Genomic DNA, 23,207 nt, shown 5'->3' with positions numbered 1-23,207 from the left:
CTGAGGCAGCTCCACAGCAGCTGTCAGCCTTCAGGTAGCGCCCACCCACACCCTCACTGATCATCCTAAAAGCCCAACTGATTCAATGATGCCCATCAGGGAAGGAAACCTGTCATCCTTCCTTGATTCACAGAATCACAGAATTGTTACAGCACAGAAGAAGGCCATTTAGCCTGTTGTGTCTGCAGTAGCTCTCTGTGTGAGCAATACACCCAGAGCCAATCACTTGCCTTCTCCCTGATTCACTCTACATGTGACCCCATTCTCACATCAATATGGCAGACTCTTAACTGCCCACAGTAGCCAAGGCAATAAGGGATGGGCAATAAATACCAGCCTTGGCAGTAATGTCCCCTTCCTGAAAATGATTTTTTTTTAATTGACTTATACAGTACTGTTCTCACTCTCTAGTTCAGCAATCTATTTGCCTTGCCCAGATGCTACCTGTGCCTCAGCCCACCTTCTGCTGAAACCCTCATCCATGCCTTTGTTCTTTCTAGACTTGACAATTCCATGCACTTCTGGTTAGCCTCTCACATTCTACTTTGTGTAAACTTGAGGTCATCTGAAACTCTGCTGCCCGTGTCCTTATCACAAGTCCTGTTTACCCATCATCACTGTGCTCGCTGATCTACATTGGCTCCCGGTCAAGCAATGCCTCAATTTTAAAGTTTTCATTCTTGTTTTCAAATCCCTCCATGGTCTTTCCCCCTTACCCCTGCCATCTCAATCAGCCCCCCAACCCTCCAAAATACAACTTAACAAAAGCAAAATATTGTGGGTGCTGGAAATCTGAAATAGAAACAGAAAATGCTGGAAATACTCAGCAGATCTGATGACAGCTGTGGAGAGAGAAATGTTTCAGGTCAAGGTCCTTTCTTCAGAACTGGGTTGGAGGGGGGGTGAATCTCTGGTGTATGCCTGTTTTGACTTTGAAGTGATTTTTATGCCTGCTGATAGGTTAATTACCTCTCAAAGCTGTAATTGAACAAAAAAGTCACATTTTCTGTTGAAAAGTTCATCTGGTTTCTCATATGTATCACTGCTCATTGGATAGAAAATGACCAGTCACACAACACTAGCAAAATTTGACATTCTGTTGGACACAGCAACCATGACAGTTCCCTCAATCCCAGCTCAAGCTCCCTTATTCTTTGCTCATCCTGCTGCCTGAGCCTCACTCTGAGACTCCTGTTCTGTTACATAGTTTTCACAACTGAGTGACTTGGCAGGTCTCTCCAAAGTCATTGGGAGTCAACCATGTAATACGGCTTGGAGTTATGTGTATGCCAGTCAGGTTAAGGGCTTTTGAAGTTCATTGCATGCTGCCTCCTTGAATCCTTCTATTTCCAATTCTATCTGGCCTACAAGTGATGCCAATTGCAACAATGTAATTTGAAATCCTCTTTTATTCTACCACTCTTCTTCAAACTGTTTCCTCCAAGTTTTCTAAAAGGTGTAGGATATACATTTGCAGCTGCCAGTCACCCTCTTGGTACTGCACTCAAGTAGCCATTTCTCAAAGGTAAAACTGGACATGGAGTTTAATTCTGGGGAATCACAGGGCCGAATTTCCACTCCTGAGCCAGGTACACAGAGTCCGGAAAATTCTCGACTCCTCAAACCTGATTCAGGAGAAACTTCCCCAAAAAGTCCAATTTTCATTCTGGGGCGGGGGACGGGTGCAGGAGTCATAATGGCCGTTAAATGGAGTCGGGCCTGCAAACCCCAGAAACAATGTGATGGCAGCCACAGGGGCTGCCCAGTGCTGAAGCGGGTTGGTTAAAAGGCCCAATTTGGTGCCCTGGGACCTTGTCCCACTTATAATGAAAACAGAAAAACAAAAATAGCCCTCTAGCCCTCACCCCTCACTTTCCACACACTCCCCATGCCCCAGTCTTGCCAATTCTTTTCATCTCATGCCCCCGACCCACCCCATGGCCCCTCATACCCCTCATGCCAACCTATACAGTTCTAACCATCTCCCCATGATCCCTCATACCCTGCATACCAAACTCATGATCTCCTGTTGACCAATCAGGGTCAAGCTGCTTGGTTTAAATTTCAAACATTGGTTGGCAGTTAACTGTCAGCCACCATCATTGGTGCATTCCCCATGTAAATGCCTCTACCAATCAGAGTCCACTTGCCAACCAATCAGCAATCTCTTCACATACAGTGTAAATTGTTGCTTTCCCCTTATATTGGTATTCTTGTGAGTGTCCTGATGAGTGCAAGATGAAAAAGCTTTGACATGTCTCTTTTTTGAGCAAAACTCAAGTTCTGTACTACTAAAAGACTAAAGGTCTAAGTATCTATTGCAGATTTCACTACATTAAAAACAACTCTCCCTGATAAAAGTCAATACATTCAAATCCCTTCAAGTACTTAATCCCTTATAAAACAAACACCTGTATTTTATCCCCACATAAAAGACAGCTAATCCCTGTGTAACCACTTGGAGCTGTCAATCAAACTATGAATTTACAGGCCCCCCACTGTGATAATGCTAGATTGTGGATGCAGTCAAGCAGCACTAATGCTATAATAATAACCCTCAGGCTTATGTCAATGGACATCTATTGAAATTGTAAGCACTGATTTCTTTCAACTGCAGGCTGTTTTTTATTTCAACATTTAAAGGACCGCTCCACAGACCTTAACCACCTTCTATGTACACTCATGTCCACTTGACAAGGGCTACCTGTACCTCTCCAAAAGGGTACCTGATCTCTCCAAAAGGGTGCCTGATCTTTCCAAATGGGTGCTGATCTCTCCAAAAAAACTCCAGCAGGTTTAGAAATGTTCAACCAATTCATAATACCATAAGTCATGTTTTGGAAATCCAATTAATGAAAATTTCTTCTGCCTGAAGGCGGCTGCACTTTTAGATGTACTGCTGCCTCTGTGAACCATGGATGTGTGAAATATCTTTTTTATTCATTCATGGGATGTGGGCTTTGCTGGCTGGGCCAGCATTTACTGCCCATCCCTAGTTGCCCTTGAGAAGCTGCCTTCTTGAACCGTTGCAGTCCATGTGGTGTAGGTACACCCAGAATGCTGTTAGGAAGGGAGTTCCAGGATTTTGACCCAGCGACAGTGAAACCAAGACATGACTCATGGTATTATGAATTGGTTAAAAATTTCTAAACCTAGTGGAGTTTTTTTGGAGAGATCAACACCTATTTGGAGAGATCAGGCATCCTTTTGGAGAGATCAGGTACCCCTCTCCTCCCCACCCTAGTGGAACTGTTGGGGCTGGGTTCGATCCAGATTCAGGGCTCTGGTGGCATTTTGGCTAAGTTGCAGAGCCCTTCTGTTGCTGCAAATATTCAGGCCACAGTCTTTCCATATGTTTTAAAACAGAACAATCAGCATTTAACAATCAAGAACAGAAATATTGGTTATCCACTGGCTAAAAGACAGGCACAAAAAGCAATTAGAAAGACAAATGGAATGTTGGCCCTTATTTCAAGGGGGCTGGAAGAAAAAAGGATGAAAGTTCATTTCAGCTGTATAGAGCCTTGGTTATACCCCACCGGGAATACTACATTCGGGCACTGCACCTCAGGAAGGATTTATTTAACTTGCAGGGAATGCAGTGTAGATTCGTCAGAATAATACCAGGGCTAATGTAGGTAACTTATGAAGATAGGTTGTGTAACTCTGACTTGTAATCCCTTGAGTTTAAGAAAAGTTGAGGGAACCAATTAAGGTGTTTAAAATGTAAAAACCCTTTGATAGTTTCTCCAAATCCGCCCTATATCTTAAAATTAGAGCCAGACCATTCATGAGTGAAATCAGAAAAGACTTCTTCAAACAGAGAACAGTGGAAGTCTGGAATTTTCTCCTCCAAAGGATTGTGGATGCTGGGTCAATTAAGGTTTTCAAGACAGAGCTCTAGATTTTTGCTATATAAGTGTATCGAAGGATCTGGAGCAAATGCGGGTAATTGGGGTTAAGGCACATCTCAGCCATAACATAATTGAATGTCGGAACAGGTTCGAGAGACTGAATGGCCTATTCCTGTTCCTATGGTTTAGCCCCTTCCTTAACCAAGTTTTAATATTTGCTGCTGTCCATCCTAGAAATCAACTAACCTAGAACAGACTGGAACAGAACCTAAGTGTCTCCTATTCTACATGGCTGATTACCACATCAACTGGTGCCTGAACCATCTGAGGGAGCCATCAGTTTCTCAGAGTCTGCAAGTTAAATGATTTATCACTGGGTGTAGGAATGGCCAAATGCAACATTTCTGTGTGACGTCTGTAGGCTGACAATGGTAAGTAAAGGAGGAGCATTTAGAATACAATGAATTTGGCTGCAAGGGGGAAAGTGGATTATCATTGGTACACGTTTCGTATTTGTCTTTTGTATGAAAAAACCTTTTACTTTGACACAACAATTTTACCCTCAACTTGAGAAGAGAAACTGGTTATACAGCAACAATGGCTGACAGATACATAGTCACGTCAGGAAAATATGTCATGACAATTCTTCAATGATTCAGCAGAATGTAACCTTCCTTAAAATTATAAATTACTATTGATGAAACAGTCTTGCCCAACAATCTCCTATAGTGGCCCCTACTGGTAGATATCAGCTAAAGCAGAAAGCTTCGATGTGAGAGGGAAACAATTTTGTATTTATTTAAAGGTGGTCTAACTTCTCATTTGAAATCCTTTGTAACATCACAATGGTCCAGATCACTACTAACACTACTCTGGCCATTGTTTTTTTTAATTCTTTCATGGGATTTGGACACCACTGGCTGAGCCAACATTTATTGTCCATCACTAGTTGCCTTTGAGAAGGTGGTGGTGAGCTGCCTTCTTGAACTGCTGCAGTCCATGTGGTGTAGGTACACCCACAGTGCTGTTAGGGAGGGAGTCCCAGGATTTTGACCCAGCAACAGTGAAGGAACGGTGATATAGTTCCAAGTCAGGATCATGTGTGGCTGGGGGGGAGCTGCAAGTGGTGTTCCTATGCATCTACTTCTTGTCCTTCTAGGTGGTAAAGATCATGGGTTTGGATGGTTCTATTGAAGGAGTCTTGGTGAGTTCCTGCAGTGTACCTTGTAGATGGTACACACTGCTGCCATTGGTGAAGGAGGGGGTGATTGTTGAGGCGGTGAATGGTGTACCAATCAAGAGGGTTGCTTTGTCCTGGATGGGGTCAAGCTTCTTGTGTTGGAGCTGCACTCATCCAGGCAAGGGGAGAGTATTCCATCACACTCATAACTTGTGCCTTATAGATGTCCGACAGGCTTTGGGGAGGGGGGTCAGGAGGTGAGCTACTAACCACAGAATTCCCAGCCTCTGACCTGTTCTTGTAGCCACAGTATTTTCAGCTCAGTTTCTGGTCAATGGCAATCCTCAGGATTTTGACAGTGAGGATTCAGCGATGGTAATGCCATTGAATGTCAAAAGGAGATGGTTGGATTCTCTCTTGTTGGAGATAGTCATTGCCTGGCACTGTGGCATGAATGTTTCTTTCCACTTATCAGCCCAAGCCTGAATGTTGTCCATGTTTTGCTGCATATGGCATGGACTGCTTCAGTATCTGAGGAGTTGTAAATGGTACTAAACGTTGTGCAATCATCATGTGTGTTCAGGTCACAACTTTCAAATATAGATTAGGCCCTTGTTTGCCTGCAGTGAAGGCCTTGGTTGACTTCAACATCGGTGAAGATAAGATGTCACTAGGTGGAAATGGTGTGGCCTGAAATTGGTAAGCGGACTTGGCCTGATCTTAATCCTTCCCATGCACCAAAATTGAGACCAAAAAGTTCTTCCAGTACCATCACTGATCAGTACGATTAAACTCAAGCTTTGAGCTAACTGACCACAGCTTCTCCTTTTCTTACACTTTCTCTTCTGTTCTTTTCAGACCTGATGGTGTCTTCTACTTTTTGCCTTGGCCTTTTGATTAGGTTTCTTGATATTTAAAAAGGTTTATGGACTAGTATTGATCAGTGATGGTACTGGAAGAACTTTTAGGTCTCAATTTTGGTACATGGGAGGGATTAAGATCAGGCCAAGTTCACTTACCAATTTGAGGCCACACCATTCCCACTTGGTGACATCTTATTTTCACCGTCATTGAAGTCAACCAAGGCCTTCACTACAGGCAAAACAAGGGCCTAATCTAAATTTGAAAGTTGTGACTAGAACACACATATGAACATACAAATTAGGAGCAGGAGTAGGCCATTCAGCCCCTTGAACCTGCTCCACCATTCAGTAAGATCATGGCTGATCTGATTGTGGCCTCAACTCCACATTCTGCCTATCCTCAATAAGCTTTGACTCACTTGTTGGTCAAAAATCTATCTAAGTCTGCCTTAAGAATATTCATTGACCCTGCCTCCACCACTCTCCGGGGAAGAGAGTTCCAAAGACTCACAACCCTCTGAGAGAAATAAGTTCTTCTGATCTCCATCTTAAATGGGAGACTCCTTATTTTTAAATTGTGTCCCCTAGTTCTAGACTCCCCCACAAGGGGAAACATCCTTTCAGTGCCACCCTGTCAAGACCCTTCAGGATCTTAAATGTTTCAATAAGATCACCTCTCATTCTTCTAAACTCCAATGGATACAGGCCCAGCCTGTCCAACCTTTCCTTATAAGATAACCCCCTATGATGTCACTTTCATGTTGACGCATGGGGAAACCTGCCTGGAGACAAACTTGCCAGAAAAATCTGGCAGCCGGCAGCAACTGGCCTCCAGAGGCCAAGTTAATTAGAAAAAAAATACTTTCCTGTGAAATATTTGTGGGCCTAGGAGGAGTTAGGCTACTTTCCCCAGGCCTCATAAGGAGTCCTCAGGTACCCCAAGCCCAATCTTGCCGCTCCCTCTTGCTGTTAGCATTAACTGCCAAAGCCTTTCCTCAGCACAAACTATATTGTCAAGGTCCCGGGCGTCCCAAGGTTCCTGACCTGATTTTCCAATGCTGTCTGCTGGCGTTGAAGACAGTCCAACCAGTTGTGGGTGGTGCGGGACTCACTTTTAAACCCCCATTAGGTTTTCCTCCACCATTATCCCTGCCTGTCCTGAATAGCCACTGCCCCCCACCGCCCAGTTAAATCAAGATGTATGTGCCAGTAGCTATCAGTAAACATTTGAAAAAAACTATCAGAGGGAAATGATTTATCCAGACCTATTCTACACAACTGTAATATCTTGTGCATTGCCAGTCCCCACCCTACCTGGAAGTCATATAATCTTCTGGGAGAGGCAAAAAAATCAAGTTAAAGAACTTGGCCAATAGTGGGAAAAAAGGAGAAATTTGCTCTCTGATTTTTTAAAAAATTCATTCATGGGATGTGGGCTTCGTTGGCTGGGCCAGCATTTATTGCCCATCCCTACTTGCCCTTGAGAAGATGGTGGTGAGCTGCCTTCTTAAACTGCTGCAGTCCATGTGGTGTAGGTACATCCGCAGTGCTGTTAGGAAGGGGTTTCCAGGATTTTGACCTAGCGACAGTAAAGGAACTCCTTTAGGTTATTAAAACAATCTGTTCAAGGTGTCATCGGACTTCAGGCGATATCATGACCAATTAAGTATCCGCCTCTGGGAGCTGAGTGGCCTACTCCTGCTCCTACTCCTATTCATGCTAATTCTCTCAATAGTGTCCTCAATTGTCTTCCTGCCACTGCCACACAGGTTCTCAACATTGCACTGATCCCATCCCTGCAAAAAGGTGAGCGATGCTGGGTTGGTGTCGGGAGGGGGGGCGGGCTCACTTTTATGGTTTAGTACCACAACATCAAACACTTCTCAAAATTCTCTTTTGAATTTAAACCAGCATATAAATAACAGTCTAAATTTACATTATGCCCTAAAGTAGGCACAATTCTGATAATATGCTTTGTTGATGTACCGGAGGCTTCAGGATCTTGGGCCTCTTCAAAATAAATGTAAGAAACTGAAAACCAGGAGTGAAACAAAAGTAGGTGTTGACTCACCATCACCTGTTTTGTTACTCTTGCAAAAACTGGGAATGAAATCCTTATTTTTCACTAAGAGATTGCTCAAAGAAAGATTTTACAAATCACTACTCCATCCTAGATTCACCCCATCTTGCACCATCCTGTTTAAAATCTAGTAGAAAGTGGTCACACTGTGGGACTAAAATCTTTCTGGGGGGTGCGGCGGAGGGAGAATTCCCGATCATCCGTTGTTACTTTGGCAAAAAAATCCATTGAAATCCCAAAGAAACTGCATAAAGGGCTTTTACCATAAAGGGCCTTTTTAGAGACCCAATCCTATGACATAAGTGCTTCTAGAAATGATTTCTCTCAGGATATTTCTGTCACACTTTTTTTGCTGTTGGAGTTTCTTATTTATTAACTACATTTTTCCACTTAATTTGCCTGTTCCTCTCTCACCTTAAACAACAATTAGAATTTTAAAAAAAATATTATTTGCACAATTATTTAGTACAAGTGTAATGTAACATCATATGGAACATGTGGTGATAGGCCATAAATTCACAGCGTACAACACAACTTGTATGACAGTTTGGGGAAGGGAAAACAATCCAGTTCTTGAGTTAAGGTAATACAGAATTGTTGTACCATGTATCATTCTTCTCTGAAAAATTCAGATCAACAATTCAATCTGCATTTTTTCTGAGATGCTGGTAGATGCCTGACTGAGAAATCCTGGGGATAGTGTTATTAGTTTAAAAGCCGCAGACACCAATTATGGTCTATTGTGAGTTGGCGTTAGAGAAGTCAGAATGGTAAGGTTGTATTAGCTACAAAGTTGAATTGTTTTATAAATATAGTGTTTTCTTTGTAACCACTTTCTTAACATCAGTTGATAGCTCTTCTATCGTTAGAGAATCAGCATTGGGCCTCCAATTTCACCATTGCTATGGTCACTCTGTCTACTGCGTGTGGGTGTAATGAAAGAAAGACAAAGCCTACATTAATACAGCACCTTTCACAATATCCAAAATCACTTTGCAGCCAATTAAGTACTTATGCATTGTGGTCACTTGTATAATGTAGGAAATGTTATCAAATGGCAGAGCAGGCTTGAGAGGCTGAATAGCTTACTCCAGCTCCTAATACGCATATTCGTATGTCATTCTGGATGAAAGAGATGAGCTATGCTAGATGGCCTTTGTCATCCATAACTATCTTGTGAACAGAGGCTGTAATCATGGCTGGAGTTTTGTTTATTTTGTTGCTAATGGAAGTTTACTGCAAGCAGGCTTTGTAGGGTGAAATTGCCAGGACAGGAGTGTATAATGGGCTCATAGAGAATCTGTAACCTGTTTTATCCTGCATGTGATTCTCAAGAGTCTTTTCCATTGCCTTCAATCTTGTCCTTTTGTCCACTTACTTGTTATCCCACTCTGTCTTGGTACTTTTATTAGTTTTTTGCATTATTAAAATATCATGATAAAATTGTTTTGAATAGTAAATATTGAAAATATATTGTAATGAGAAGCAGCAATCAGCAGAGTCTTCAGACTTGCTGATCAAGAAAACACAGACAACATTGTGAACCATTCAATCTTTGTTCTCTGGCCTCTTAAAAGTTGTGTCATACAGAGACACCTGAGGGCTCTAATGCTTCTCACCGACAGTGAAGACCTATGTTGTTCAATCATTCCAGTTTATTGCTCAGGAGTTATTTGACCTTTCTACCCTGAAAGATTACTGATAAAATAGAATACAATTACACCTCATGTATGAAATAATTATATTGAAAAAATATATATTGTATGTATCCAGCAGGAGAAAGTCTTCTGCTTCTTCTATAGAATGGAAACAATCTTGTGCAGTTTATCTGGTTTGCAAGTATTGAATCTTTCCCCCAAAAATGAATTTACTGTCACTGTGTCCATATGGTGCAATGTTCAGAACATGTTACTGAGAGCTGAGGCAGTCACCAAAATCAGTGTTATCGTTTACACGGTGTCAGAAATAACTAATGGGATATTTTCCTGTCAAATAAACAATATTACTGTTAACTATGCTGTTAAAATATAATGTGTATTTGTACTCTCTGGTTTGTTTAAAAGTTGCAGTGGGATCATCTATAAGGTGCACACAAACTAACACTCCATTATATCTTCGCTGCTCTTACTATTAATGACCCATGGTGCATCTATAATCGGACGATATTTGTAACCAGGTGCCAACAATGGGCATTAGTATTTTACTAGGTTCTTTCTGTGATTGTTTCGTGAATTGATTGGTGAATCTTGAAAGGAGATTAAGTATCATGCATGATTGAGGAGGAGGGCTAAAGCCGGTTAAGCGGGGGGTGGAATAAGGAATCCCGAAATAGGAGAAGCACCAGGGCCCATGATTTCTCTCACTGGCCCTGGTCAGGAGCAGCAGGAGTGTTTCCCCTGGGTCCTGGTTTCCCCTGTCCTAAACTCCACAACGCCACCTTCCCTCCTGATGTGACACCTCAAAACTCCCTCTCTGCCACTTACCATATCATTGCCTGCCGACAGCCATGTTACCCTCCCTTCACATTGGTTCCAGGTAAGAAGCGAACTGGTGACACTTAAATGAGGCCCGGCTGTTGAAAACATCTTCCTGTCTTACATATGGGGAATCAACTTGCTAGGAGCAATTTATTGCTGGAGGCCTGCTCCAAGTTAAAATCCGGCCTACTGACACTCTTATGTCTTGAGTCTATGAGTTCACTAGTAAATCCGAATTGCATGCCTTCATATACTCCTGTTAGTTGATGCTCACTATCAATAATGGAGAGAGACAACATAAGAACAAACTGTGATTGTTTATTGCAACAGAAGGCAGAGCACTAAATCCTTGTGTGCTCCCACAACCACCTCCAGCTCCAGATTTCCAGTTAACCAATAGCCCGTGCTGTACAGTGATTGGTCAGTACTGTCACATGGTTAGTTCACACGAATTTTCTTAAAGGTACATGATACTCCATTCCACCACATCTCCCTTTATTAAAAATTACAGTTGACAAACTTAATAACGTGAACTATTTACACTAATAACTATTTACAAATCAAGTCTCTCAGGAGGCTTTCTTGGATGTCTAAAGTGTTGCAGTTCAACAACCTCGGCTGGTTTTTCCGAGACCTCTATTTCAGGGGACAGATGTCCACTAGATTCCTCAGTGGAAATTGGCAAATTTATCTCCCCGACCCCCTCGGGTCCCACAGGCCCCACTGGTACGTCCAAATCATGTGACCTGTCCTCTACATGTGGCACAGACTCAAGCGTAGATGAAAACTGCATTTCTTCTTGTGGGACTGACGTCCTTTTGCAGAGATGATCCACGTGTCATCTAATTATTCAACCATTAACCGATACGTGATAGGAGAGGGGTCCAGTTATTGCACTCACCTCGCCTAACAGCCAATCGGGCCCATCTCCAAAGCTCTTTGCGAGGACCGCATCTCCCACCATGAAAGTTCTTTCACGATCATGACCATCATGCCTGTTCTTCTGCGCCTCTTGGTTTTTCTCTACCCTCCCTCTAAATTCAACCAGATAAGGGTCAGGCAGGTGCGGAGACGTTTCTTCATTAGTAGTTCTGGGATTCCTACCCTGTTCAGACCAGACAAATCCATGAGTGGACAAGCCAGGACCCACTATTGTCTAATGTCGGGAGCAGGTCTTGAATGGTTGGTCAGGTGGATCTAAATCCGAGGAGATGAAGCCTTATTCTGATCACAAATATGAACTCTCCTGCCTGGATGGCATATTACTCTGGGGAGCAAGGGTTATCGTGCCCCCGAGGGGGCGAAGGCCGTTATTGGCCGAGCTACATAGCGCTCACCCGGGAATTAGCAGAATGAAGATGCTTGCACGCAGCTATTTGTGGTGGCCAGGCATGGACTTGGATATCGAAACCCTGGTCAAAAGCTGTCCTCAATGCCAGCAGGTGCAAAAGCTCCCTCCCGTTTGCTCCATTGCACCCATGGGAATGGCCAGGGCTCTTGTCTAATTTCGAATATGTGGTGACCCCTGCCAACTTCAAATACAACTCTTCAATCTTGGGTATCGGGTGTCTATCAAGTTTGGGCATCTTATTGACAGTTAGCTTATAGTCACCGCATAAGCGCACATTTTGGTCCAGCTTCAGTTCAGGTACGACGGGTGCCGCCCACTCAGAAAATTGCAAGGTTGTAGGATGCCCAATTTTTCCAGCCTGCCCAGTTCAGTTTCAACCTTGTCCCATAGAGCATAAGGGACTGTTCTGGCTCTTACAAATCTGGGGGTTACATTTGGGTCTACATGGATCCTGGCCTGTAGCTCTCGAATCCTTCCTAACTCGTCGTTGAAAACGGAAGCATACTTTTGCAACAATTCCTGCAAGCTTTTCATTATAATTTGAAAAATTTTGGCCCATTTCAATTGAATCTTTTTGAGCCAGTTGGGGCCTATTAAGCTGGGGCCCTCTCCAGCTACCACTATCAAGGACAGCCTTTCAGATTGATCACCATACATCACCGAGACTTGACATAATCCTTTCAGTCTTATTTCTTCACCCACGAATGTTCTCCGTTTAGTGTCCGAAACTTCCAATCTTAAAGGATGGGTTCCTTTATTCAAGTATCTGAATGGATGTTCTCCAATGATGGACATCGACGCTCCAGTATCAATTTCCATCTTAACGGGTTGTCCATTGATTATAGTGACTACTTGAATTGCCTTGGTTCTACCCACTTTCAGGTTACATAATGAATGGATATCTGATTCTATTTCTTCTGGTTCTTCCATGAGACATAGTTCACGATTTCTCCCTTTGTCTTTAAAATGCTGTCTCAGCCTATCTCTGCAGTGCCGCCTTATGTGACCATAGCGGTGGCAGAAAAAGCATTTGACTTGTTTGAATTGTCGATCGCCCACTGGATGCCTGAATGCATTTCTCTCATTCATTTTGTGGGTTTTCAATGTGGCACTGCTGTTTTTTACTGATCTGTACATGGGGGGTGTTTCCCATCTTTCTGTGGGGTCTGATGTTTTCGGTCCTTTTGTTGCCGATCTGACCCGCTCTACTAGATGGATGGTGCCATTTGTGCACCTTTATAGCTTCCAAATTTCCAGCAGCACTCTCCATGGCTGTGGCTAATTCTAACACCCTATTGAAGTCTAGATTAACTTCAGCTAGCTTCTAATGACTTCCCAGTTAATGACAAATTCAGGTGTTTGGCTTATAGCAGCTTTCTTGACTGCTGTCGATCGATTCATGTTTTGCCTTCCCCAGAGTTGCGCTGTCTCTGGGGTCTCTTATAATCTTTTGTCTAAAGCCATTTTTCGTGCATGTACCTCTTTAAATGTATTGCCGCATTAAGAGCAGTTGCCATTTTTTATAATTCGCTCTCTGCAGCTTTCCTGTTCTGGGTTTAGCATCCGTTTTGGCAGGATCCACACGATCGTAATTCTGTAGGGTTTTTTCTCAAATTTAAAGCTGCAGCACTGCTTTCTGCTCTGATTGCCACCTATTTGAGAAAGTAAGTACAGAAACTCTTTCTAATGTTTTGCTCACCTGTCTTGTGAATTCTCATTCGGGGCCTTGCAATTTTGCTATTTTAATCCTCAGTGCCAGTTTTATGTCTTGAGTCTATGAGTTCACTAGTCAAGTCAACTCAAATTGCACGCCTTCATGTACACTTGTGAGTTGATGCTCGCTATCAATAACGGAGAGAGACCGACATGAGAACAAACTGTGATTGTTTATTGCAACAGAAGGCAGAGCACTAAATCCTTGCGTGCTCCCACAACCACCTCCAGCTCTAGACTTCCAGTCAGCCAGCAGCCTGCGCTGCACAGTGATTGGTCAGTACTGTCACATGGTTAGTCCACTTTCATTCTCTTAAAGGTACATGGTACTCCACTTTACCACAGAAACTAACTGCATTGCCTCAGTATAGTGTAAAGACAATAGCATCAGTCATGTCCCACCCATATAAGCATTGATCAGAGATACTGACACTAACTGTAGTGTAATAAAAGCAAAATACTGCTTTTGAGATGTGAAATAAAAACAGAAAGTGCTGGAAAAACTCAGCAGATCTGGCAGCATCTGTGGAAAGAGAAACGGAGTTAATGTTTCAAGTCCAATATGACTCTTCTTCAGAACTGTAGTGTTTGTATATTTGCCCTGATTAAGATCACGGAGGGGAAGCTGACCTGACCTTTGTGGTTTCACCAGCTGAGCAACTGATCGTGTTGTAATCTGAAGTTTAAATTAATTTATTCAACCGCACAATTTTTCATTCAACTAGCAAAGTAACAAGAATCCCCAGTTCAAATATAGCTTTTTCTCCCCTCTTGACAGATTAATCCCAGCTCTCAGCCAAACAAGAACCCTCCTTCAGGTCAAGCGTCTTCAAATTCAAGGGCCCCAGGCCACCATCTAGCATGGGGGCAGAAGGCTTAACAACACTGTGTTTGGGTTCCAGACCGCCAATATGCAATGCTAAAGTCGGCAGGTTGCAAGTAATTATAAAATGGGACAAGCCCAGATATTCTGAGGTACTCAGGACACCTGATGCATCTGAAGTAATTTGCTGGACTTAAGTTACTCTAACCAGATGCACAAGTGCTCTGCCATCTATCTTCCTGTTCCAGCCTGTCAGCACCTCCTGCCCATCAGTTACTTCTTTTTAAAATAGATATTAACTCTTTCCACAATAAATCCCCCTTCACTCTTGAAAGTGTTGATTTCTGATGGGGTATAATATCCTCTGTATGAAGTTCAGCCATTTAGTGGTACAGAACTTGAATATGGCTGAAAAGAGAGACATGTTGCCAAAGCTTTTCGACTAGCACTCATCAGGACAAATACAAGAATGCCAGAATGCCAAATTTCAAACAATCACAACAATTTATACTACAAGAGAAAAGGGTGCCGATTGGACTTGTCAACATATCAGCAACCTTTTCTCCTGTGGTATAAATTGCTGTGATCATTTGAAATTTTTACATTCTTGAGTTTGTCGCGACGAGTGCAAGATGAAAAGCTTTGGCAACATGTCTCTCTTTTTAGCAATATTTAAGGGGTTCATTCATTACCTGCCAACTTAAACTAATGTCAGCAGGTTAGCTGACGACATGGGGCATCATGTCCAAACTTGGCTCTATTCTACCTGACTTCTATGCATGTCCCACTATGAGCCTTTATATAGCAATCAGGAACCCTGACTGATGTGGTGAATTGGAGTGTTTCCATAGCCTGATATGTTAACTCAGCATAGACCAGAAATCGAACCTAGGATCTGCTTGCTTTGAATGGCTCGATTCTGCGCTTGGCAGCATAATTACTAGCTCAAACGTAAAGCAAAATCTAATTGAATTAATCCGCATTGAGCCCAGTTTTGGCCATTGTTCTTCGAAGTAAGTCAAATATATCTGTAAGGGTTCAAAGCAAGGTCATAAGGATGATAGCAGCTTTAAAATTAAATAGCCATAAAGATGTTATGGAGCTAAATCTATTTTCATAGGGAAAAAGAAAACAAAACTAAGTGGGAGAAAAGATATTGCCAAGTTTTATTACTATGAAGGGAATTAGTTGGGTGAACATGGGATCAGTTTGTAGAAAATAACTGGGTGGAGGGTTGGGGCGGGGCGGGGTAGTGGATGCAGGTCTGGGATTGAGGAGATCCATTAATAAAATAAGGGTCATGATGGTGAATAGGTAAAACTATGACTCTAAACTGGAAGAAGAGCTGTGAATGTGAGAAAGCATGAACGAAAACTGGGGAAATCATAAATAAAAATAGGGGGCAGGAATGTGAATGAGGAGAATCATGGATATAAATTGGGGCAGGGCTGTGAAGGGAGAAGGATGATATAAATAGAGGGCAGGACGGTGGACGGGGGAAACCATGAATATAAATAAGGGATAAGTCATTGAATAGGTGGCTTATAAATGGAATAGCCTATTTTATATAGAATAATGCATACTTGGGAGTGGGTTACAGGCAACGTACCTTCTAATTTTTGTAGTGTGCAATTTGTTTAAGTGCACAGGCCCTTTAAATTATTTTGAATGGCTACCCAATGTGTGGTAACCTAAAGGGGCCAACTTCTGCAGGGCAAGTTTCAGGTTGGCTGTACAGCTTGGAGAGAACGTTAGTTCTAAACTGGAATCTAATCTGGAGGTTTATATATAGAATAAAAGATACCTGATCACATGCTATAGATTTGAATCTAATTGAGGGATCCAGATGGTTTATATACAGAGTAATAAAATTGAAGAGTATTGGAAAATGGGAGGGGGTTATAGGCTGGACCCTACTGAGGGGATTGGATAAAGAAACTTGCAACCATATAGTGTTTTTCATATCCCCAGTATATCCTGTTTCCTGAATTAACTAATTTTAGTTAGTCAGTTATAAATTAGTCTTAGCATCCTTTGACTTTGGAGCTGAATGTGTGGACATGAGTGTTGGGCATAACAGAATTAGGGTCTGCTGTGATTTCCCCTAAAAGTCAGTAAACTTGTAAATAATCACTATAAAGTGGTGGTTTTCACACTGCAGCCCCAGACCCTCACAACCTTCATGAAGCCTAGGCAATTCAGTCATATTGTCACTTACATTTCTTAATTTTGTAGGCCTGGAGATTCGAAAAGGACTATTGTGCCTCACCAGGATACAAAAACATATTCCAATCAGCAACTTGAAACAGTTATTTACAGGGGAAAAACCAAGGTAAATAGCTACCTTCATATAGTTGAATTTAATTATTGAGAAACTGAGATAAAGGACCAAGGCCAAGGTACAGGATAGCATCAGGATTGAAAAGAATTGGAAAAAAGATGACACAAATGTTTGATGATTATTGGAAGAAATAAGGATGTCCTGCAAAAGAATAAATTAATGTAGAAGACAAATCTTGATTTCAATATAGGATGCGGGAAGAAGGAAGATTGTGTAAATCAGCACAATTTGTAGGATCATGATGAGAAAGCTCAGAGGAATAAACAGAAAATGTTTCAAGATCTTTTCCAGCACTGCTGTGTTAACTTAGACTATGTGCTTGTGTCCCTGAAGCAGAGTTTAAAGCCAGAGTCATGTGACCCAGAGGTGAGAGTGCTACCAACAAAGCCAAGTTGGTATCACCTGATTTTTATCACCTACTCTCCCAGTCGCATTATGGGCCTTGACCCTTCACCCAGTTTTCTCTGACCTGATAAATCTGAGTTGTCCTACTGAAGAAAGCAAAATACAAGTCATATCCAAAAACGCTTAAACTAACCATGGAATATAAACTTTGTTTGCCTTCTCAGGTGAATGTAAAAGATTCCTTGGGACTATTCAAAGAGGAACATGCAAGTTTTCTTTGCGTCAAGGCCAAAATTGATCACGTAACCAACAATCAGATTCAGGTCATTTATCTCACTACTGTTTATGTGATCTTGCTGTACGTACTTTGGGTGCTGCATTTATCTACAACAGTAACTACACTTCAAAAGTACTTAATTGGGTGTGAAGCACTTTAGAATGCCCTGAGAATATGAGAGGCTCTATATTAATGCAATTTATTTCTCTTCTTTATAAAACTCTATAATAACCAGTTAGCAAACTCACCTTGTTGGTTATCATGATTCCTATCTCACAGTTCATTAAATTACCCAAACCCCTCATTTAGATTCAGCCCAAAGCAACCAATGTATCTCATGCAAACCATCGATTTGATTCCAGACTTTAACTCATTCTCATGCATTTAGTTTTCTGATAGTTTTCGAAACTCTCTACACCCTGTGATTGGATTACTGCCTTGTAATCAGCTTCCAAGTATCCAGTAGCCTTGATAGGTTTGAGTCATCATCACAGTTTTGGAATGAATTGGAATGTATTTCTCCGGAGCCATACAAACAGAGAAAGATTATCAGCTCTGCCTTACGCTTGCACGCACGTCAATGCATATGGCTTTTCATTAACAGCTGCATATATAGATGGGACCAGGACATTAAGGGATTAACATTGGGGATACACTCCAACAGCAGTGTCACTCAAGCCCCTGATATTTTTAGGTTTGGCAACAGATTGCTCAAACAGGAAAGGGATTTTGTACAATTTCCCTTCCACCTTCTCGTCCCAACCAATTTATGGATTGGAGCAGAAACAAGCAATTTTCTTGGAGTTCCTTCCATCTGAAAGGCTGAATGGATAAATGGACAGTCTGGTGCAAAAAATGAATCATATGGGAAGAAAAACCTTACCCTCATGCAACAACTTATCACTTTCTTAGCATATTCCTAACTGTTTTATAACCAAAGGATAACTTTTAAAATGCATTCATTGTTACATACACAAATACGGCAGTCAAATTATACAGAGAATCTGTTTTTATTAATGTTGTTGATTGAGAAAGAAATGCTGGCCTTGATACCAGAGTTCTCTGTTCTCCTTCCATTACCTCCATTGGATATTTTAAGATCACCCTCTTACCCAAAGAGGCAGATAGGCCTGAATTCCAGGTCTCATCTGAACAATAACATTGCTGACAATATAATAAAACCATGGTACTGCACTGAACTGTCAGACCAAAGTATCCACTCAAGTCTGTTGTGGGAGTTGAACAACCTTTTGATTCAGGCAAGTTTGCTACCAATGAAGGCAAGCTGATATAAACAAAGAAGGACTCAAGTTTGATCCTAAGATTATGCCAAGCTAGCCAAAGTTTTAGGGGTGCTACATTGGGCTCAGTGCTATGTTTTGCCAAGCTATGGTTCCATTTACACTGGTCAGATTCTGCCATCTTGGTCAAGTGGCTATTTATGATTGAATAATGAATTTCTATTCAAGAGTCTGCAAAGGAGATTTACTAGAATTTAGATTTGCTAGAGATGAGGGTCTTCAATCATGTGAAGAGCCACATCCCTTGGCATATCCTTGCTCCACCATTACCATCAAGTCTGATTTAAGGAGGAGTATACGTAGGAGGTGCCAGAAGCAGTACAAGGCACATGTAAAAAAATGAGGTGCCAACCTAGTGAAGCAATAATGCAGCACTACTACATGCATGCTAAACAGTGGAAGCGGCATACTATAGACAGAGCTAAGCAATTTCACAAGAAATGGTTCAGATCAAAGCTCAGCAGTCCTGCCATATCCAGTGGTGAATGATGGTGGACAATTAAACACAATTAAACAACTAATAGGAGGAGTAAATTCCACAAATGTCCCTATATTTAGTATTGACAGAACCAAGGACTTCAGTGCAAAAAACAGTGCATTTGCAACCATCTTCAGTCAGATGCCGAGTAGATGATCAATCTCGGCCTCCTCCTGAGGTCCCCATCTATCTTAGAAGTCAGACTTCGCTCAATAGATTCACTCCACATGATCTCAAGAAACAGCTGATTACACTGGACACAATAAAGGATACAGCCTCTGACAAAATCTCATCTCAGAGCTAGCAGCACCTCTAGCCAAGGAAGTCCTGTCCACAAAAAGCAAGACAGATCAAATCTAGTCATTACTGCCAATTAATCTACTCCCAATCAAAAACAAAATGACAGAAGGTGTCACTGACAGTGATATCGAACAGCACCTACTCACCAATAGCCTGCTCAATGTTGCTCAGTTTCAGTTCTGCCAGGACCGCTTGGCTCCAGACTTCATTAGAGCATTGGTCCAAACATGGGTGGAAGAGCTGGATTCCAATAGGTGAGGTGAGAGCTATCATTTAATACAGTGGGATATAAAGGAGCGCTAATAATCTGAAGTCAATGGGAATCACAGGGAAAGTTCTACACTGGCTGAGGTACAACCTAGCACAAGGAGTAAAAGGTTAAAGACCTGAAACATTAACTTTGTTTCTCTCTCCACAGATGCTGTCTGACCCATTGAGTATTTCCCACATTGTCTTTTTTTACTACTAGCAGAAAGGAAGATGATTGCGTTTCATGAAAGTCAATCATCTCAGCTCAGGAGCTTTGCTACAGGAGTTCCTCAGGGCAGCTACTTCATCAATGACCTTCCTTCCATCATAAGGTCAGAAGTGGGGATGTTCGCTAATGATTGCATAATGTTCAGCACCATTCATGACTCCTCAGATATGGAAGCAGTCTGTGTCCACATGCAGCAAGATCTAGACAATATCCAGGCTTGGGCTGACAAGTGGCAAGTAACATTTACTCCACACAAGTACCAGGCAATGACCACCTTCAACATGAGAGAATCTAACTATCTCCCCTTGACATTCAATGGCATTACCATGGCTGAATCCCCTACCAACGATATTCTGGGGGTTATCATTGGCCAGAAACTTAACTGAGCCAGCCATATAAATATTGTGGCTACAAAAGAAGGTCAGAAGTTAGGAATTTTGCACTGTGTTAACTCATCTCCTGGCTCCCCAAAGCCTTTCCACGAGGCACAAGTCAGGAGTGTGGTGGAATACTCTCCAGATGCCTGGATAAGAACAGCTCAGACAATTCAGGAAGCTCAACATCATTCAAGGCAAAACAGCCATTTGATTGACACCTTATCCACTATCTTAAGCATTCACTCCCTCCACTACCAGCGCACTATAACTGTAGTGTGTACTATCTATGAGATGGACTGCAGCAACTCGCAAAGACTACTTCAACAGCATCTCTAGTATTGACCTCTACCACCTAGGATGACAATACAACAGCACCACCTGCAAGTAACACACCAATTTTCCAACATCCTGGCATGGAAATATAATACCGTTCCTTCAATGTCATTGGGTCAAAATCCTGGAATTCCCTACAAAGCAGCACTGTGGGTACAATAACACCACATGGACTGAAGCAATTCAAGGCAGCGGCTCACCATCACATTCTCAAGAGCAATGCATACTGGCCTCGCCAGTGATGCTCACATCCCATGAACAAGTAAAAAATAATAAAGGTGCGTAGAAGTAATGTAGGATTGAGAGATTTTTGATTTACTGTCCCAAAGGCCATAGTTACAAAGTTAATTGATTTTTAAAGAAGTTTAGAAATAAGAATACATTTGGAAATGGACAAAGAACCGAGAATTGGGATTACAAAGATAAAGAGAATTACATTTAACAAAGCGTTGGAGCAGGCTCGATGGGCCAAACAGCCTACTCCCAGGTATGAATGTACTTTGACTCTACAGAAAGTAAGAATTTTACTTTATATAGTGTCTTTCAAAGCTTTAGGATGTAGTAAGGTGCTTTACAGCCAATGTATTACTTTTGAAGTCTAGTCACTGCTAAAATATAGGTAAATTATTACCATCAATATTATAATGTAGTTGCAGTTAGTTAGCTCAACACTATAAGGGAGTTCAGTTCGATGCAGATGTACCAGGAGTTGTTTATTGCAAGTTATAAAGTGATACTGTGTACTGCCAACTTTGAGAAAACATCAGCTGAAACTTGGTGATAGAACTCTCATTTGAGTCAGAAGTTTGTGGGTTGAAGCCCCCACTCTAGGGCCAGGATTTCCCATGCCCACCAGCGTCGGGCATGTTTGGTGGCTGGAGCGGACAATATGGTGTGATCGGTTTCATGAAGGTGTGAATTTAGTTTACGATCGTCTGCTTAGCCCGCCAATGACAAGCTGCATTTCCCGCCATCGGACGTTGGGAACTTCTTTGTAATACATCTGCATGTCATTATTAGGACAGGAATCTTCCCCCCCTGCTGGATCATCTGTACACGTTGGCGGGAAAGCACACCAGTGTGTTTCACCATAGCATATAAAAGGTGTGCATTTGGCGGGCTGCACTTGAGGGAAACTCGGAGGTGAGTACACAGCAACAATATGAGGTGCTTGCCAGGGTCGCCTGTTGGACTTCAAGCTTGAGGTGGGGGGGGGTCAAGCCCTGCCTTGAATATAGCACACATACATTTGGGTTGGGGGGGTAGGGTGGGCAAGGGAGGCGGCCACGCGTTAGTGAAAACCTTGTATAAAGTGACCATTCCTCTGCAGCTGAGGCAGTTCAGGTGCAGCCACATTGCTATGATTGGAGTTGTGCTTCTAGCTTATCTGCCCACTCAGGCAATGCAGAAGCATCAAAGTACATCAAGTGCTCCAGAACTTTTCACCTCCTTCCCACACCCCTCAGCACAGACTGCAAAGTCATGAGCATTTTAGTGGACTGCAGAACAGCTGGACAACTGCACACATTGTACAATCTCCTTGCTAAAGCTGGCTATGAAGCAGTCACTGGTAGAGGCGCTCTAAAGCCCCTTGCAATGTCAGCAACCCGGTTTGGACTAGTTTCCCCGATGGTTCAAACTAACAGTGCAGCCCTGTAACTTGGGTTAGGAGAACGCCTGCGCCTGAGCTAAGAGCACAGCATGCAGTTCAGTGGGCAAATCTGCTGCTAATCGATCAGGTGGAGTGGGGCGGAGGTGTGTGGGGTTTTAGGCAGCCATGCAGCGCACTAATCTCTGGCCATCCAAGTGATGGCCAGCACTCTCCAGGAAACGTTAAGGGGCCTTCACACTTAACCAGGACAGGTTCTAAGTACACCCATGCTAACCCACGTGTCTCTCTCTTTCACCCTGCAGGAGGAGTACATCAGCATCATGGAGCCTGATAAACCAGGAGCAGAATTTTAGCCTTAGCGTGCGAGCTCAGTGGAGGCGGGCAGCCGCGGTCGGGAAACCAACCACCACCCACAATCGGCAGCGCACCGCGATTTCACACTGGCGGGCCAATTAAGGCCTGCCCAGCGTAAAAGGCAGCTGGGGAATCAGCGAGAAGGGGCGGGCGGGGGCAGGGGCATGATGTCCACTGAGTCCAATGGCAACCCAACGGCCAATTCAAAACCAGCCTAGGCAGCCCCTGGAAGGCTGCCAAGGATGAACGCTGAAGTCTCCATGGGAGGAGGCAGCATCCAGGTTCAGCAGCCACAATGTAGTAAGGTGCACATGGATGCAGTGCCAGACACGCTTCAACGATCTGCTGCAATCGGGAAGGGTGAGTACTGTGTTGGCATGGATCACTTTGCAGAACAGTTAAGAGCAGCCCACCCCTCCTCCCTGTGGACCTCAGAGGTGTTAGAGTGAGTGGCAAATGTCAATGAGGCAGGAGCTGACCAAGGGGGTGAGCCCTGGCTGCTTGGACTGAGTGCCTTGCGGATCCAGGGTCACAAATCGGCTGAGCCCTGTAAGGTGTTCCTCAGCTGGGGTTGGCCAGGCTGCAATGGCACTGCAGGTAGAGAGTGGACTAGTTTATGCTCCTCTATCCTTTCAGGAGAAGACATCCCATAACAATATTGAGAAGTCAC

This window comes from Cetorhinus maximus, chromosome 4 (assembly GCF_964194155.1).
Source record: "Cetorhinus maximus chromosome 4, sCetMax3.hap1.1, whole genome shotgun sequence".
Classification (NCBI taxonomy): Eukaryota; Metazoa; Chordata; class Chondrichthyes; order Lamniformes; family Cetorhinidae; genus Cetorhinus; species Cetorhinus maximus.
Note: the sequence above shows the minus strand (reverse complement) of the source record.